The sequence below is a fragment of the Elephantulus edwardii genome, unplaced genomic scaffold (genome assembly GCF_000299155.1).
Source record: "Elephantulus edwardii isolate Elephantulus edwardi_28Jun2011 unplaced genomic scaffold, EleEdw1.0 scaffold00009, whole genome shotgun sequence".
Classification (NCBI taxonomy): domain Eukaryota; kingdom Metazoa; phylum Chordata; class Mammalia; order Macroscelidea; family Macroscelididae; genus Elephantulus; species Elephantulus edwardii.
In genome coordinates, this window is record NW_006399759.1 from 22,358,810 (window position 1) to 22,361,739 (window position 2,930).

Sequence of the window (2,930 nt, forward strand, 5' to 3'; positions counted from 1 at the left end):
AGTCAGTTCGCCAGGTAGCTGTCTTTGAAATTTCTTTGCATAGATAAGTGCATGTGTACAGTCTTGCAACTGTTTGCTGAGACGATTCCTGGGACCTTATTTTTGCCTATCTCTTCAGTATAGGTCTGAAATAGATTCGGGACCATATGCCACTTCCTGAAAAGGTTCAGTGTCAATCAATTTTCTTGAAAAAGTCAATGTATGTGATATTTTAAAACAATATCTATTAATATATATTGATATTGTTCCTGCTCCCCAGGCTACAAACTCAAAACTTTCTTACAGTTAAAATAATAATCATTTCATTTACAAATTATTATTCTCATGAGGCAGCTCAAAGTCTTATCTGGAAAAGAAGTAGGCAAGACATTTAGAAGAAGCCTAAATCCAGCCACAGTTTAAATTCTCCATCCAGTTCATCAATAATAAAACTGATGGTCACATCCCCATCTCTCTGAAGTCTAAGTCTCTTTCTTGATTGGCAACCTTTGCTTATACATTGATCTTAAAAGTGAGCATTATTAATGAGACTATTCAAAGAAAGATAATAAAAATAAAGAAAATGAAAAATTTTATAATAATCAAAGTTGAATCATTTTCAAAGATCTTCTGAATTATGCTAGGAGCTGTTAAAATATGTTGTTGTTATTGTTATTATTCTCATGCGTGAGTGAAAATCAACTCATAGTTGATCCTCCAGTGAGCTGTCAGAGGCTGTAAAAACAATAGAAGGATACTGCTGATCTTTCTCTCACAGAGCAGCTGGTGGATTGGAACCATATGACATTGAGTTGATAACAGGACTTCTTAAGTAGATTAAATAACTTAAAGACCAGAAATTGCAAAATCTCATGAATAGGAATATAAACTTAATTTGAATGATCAGAAGAATTGAGCAAAGTTTACTTTTACTATACAAAGAACATAACAATGGACTTACATATACCAAGGATTATGACAATAGCATATGACAGGACAACTTTTTTGTTTGGTCATATATAAAGTTACCATGAGTTACAGCTCTCTCAACAGTAACAAAAACAATAGGATTGCTGTTGTTGTTGTTAAGTGCCATCGAGTCGTAGATGACTCATAATGACCCTATGAACGAAAGACCTGAACACTTATATAACTTCCATTGTTTCTCCACATTCATAGAGTTTGCATAGGTAAGCTATTTCAGAAGTGGATGCCATTTCTGTTTCCAAGCTTGTTTTAATCGGGGATCTCCACAAAACACTGTCCATCATGCGTAACCATTACCACATTTGACACATCAGTGTCACAGTGTTTAGCATCACAGCAACCATGAATTACCTCTGTACAGCAATGCACAGACCAATGTTATACCACTTCGAAGAATGTTTGACAAAAAAACAAAACAAGGCCAGAGGGCTGCAGATTAAAATCAGTCACTTTTGCCTTGATAGCATAATTTTCTATCCACTAGGCCAACAGAGCTCTCTATTGTTGATAAGTGCTGTTTAGTCATACATGACTCACTGCGACCCTGTGAATGAAAGACCTGAATACTTTCATCATTTCTCCAAGTTCATAGGATAATCTAAAGAATAAAGGAAGGAAGAACAATTATTCCTTTCAATTATGGAAGCCTACTTACAGTCCAGGGTGGATTTTAAGAAGAAAAATTTTGGCATACAGCTTAACTGGATAAAAATGAAATTTCCCAAATTACCTTAGAATGATACAATTCTTTAATTCATGAGTAAATATTTTTTAAACAGAATGACTTAGGATTTAAGTATGAAAATGTTTGGGGAAATCATAATATTTTAACATTTTTATTTTAAAATATTCTGTATCCCCTTGAGGGTTGCTAAGTTTTCACTGAAAATAAAAATAGATTGTTTACTATCTGTCCTAGTATTATTTATAATACTAATCTCTCTTAACAAGTTTTGGGGTTTTTTTAAAGCTATAAAAAGTAGTAAAGAATCAAAAGTACAGTGTGTTGTTTTTGGAGATAGACAAGCTAATGAAGCAATAAAACCATCAAAACATAAGCAGTACTTTGTACATATAACACACCAAAGATTACTAATAAAAGAGTATTATATTAAAGCATTAACAACACAGCTTTGCAATGCTCACTGGTGTTTTTCAAACTTCTTATACACAGGCATAAACAGAAATACTGTGGGCTTGGTTCTAGACAACAACTAAAAGCAAGTATCACAGTAAAAGAAGACCAAAGAATTTGTTTCTTAATTCATATAAAAGTTCTATTTATGGTATACAATAATATTACAATGGCCCACCCACCGGGTCCTGATTGATTTAAACAAGAGCTTTCAAGCCCCCACCTGATTGTTAATGAAATTAGAAATGGACAATCAGCTTACCTTTGATGGTTAACAAAATAAAAAATGCCCAAATAGTTTACACCAGCTTTCAAGTAAATAAAACATACTTACCTTCCAGAATCCAACTGCTTCAAACAGGAATACAAGAATGTCTATTTGTATTTTACTGACTACACTAAGGAATTTGACTGTGCGGATCATAAAAAATTGTGGCTGACATTGAAAAGAATGGGAATCCCAGAGCACTTACTAGTGTCCATGCAAAACCTATACCTGGACCAGAAGGCTGTTGTGCAGAGCAGGGGAGCACCACATGGTTTGGAATTGGAAAGGGAGTGAACTAGAGTTGTATTCCTTCTCCATACCTATTCAATTTGTATGCTGAGCAAATTATCCAAGAAATTGTACTCTATGAGGAGCAGTGTAGCATCAGGATTGGAGGGAAACTCATCAATAACTTGCATTATGCACATGGCACAATCTTGCTTGCTGAAAGTGAGGAGGGCTTAAAGTACTTGATGCAGAAGATGAAAGAATGCAACCATTAGTAAGGATTGTATCTCAATATCAAGAAAGCAAAGATTCTTACCACTGGACCAATAGGCA

At 34.3% G+C, this 2,930-nt stretch overlaps 1 pseudogene; it reads right to left on the minus strand.

Moving 5' to 3' along the window:
• Positions 1–334: 334 nt before the first annotated feature.
• The window catches only part of LOC102845621, a 16,917-nt pseudogene continuing 14,321 nt past the window's right edge, over positions 335–2,930 (minus strand).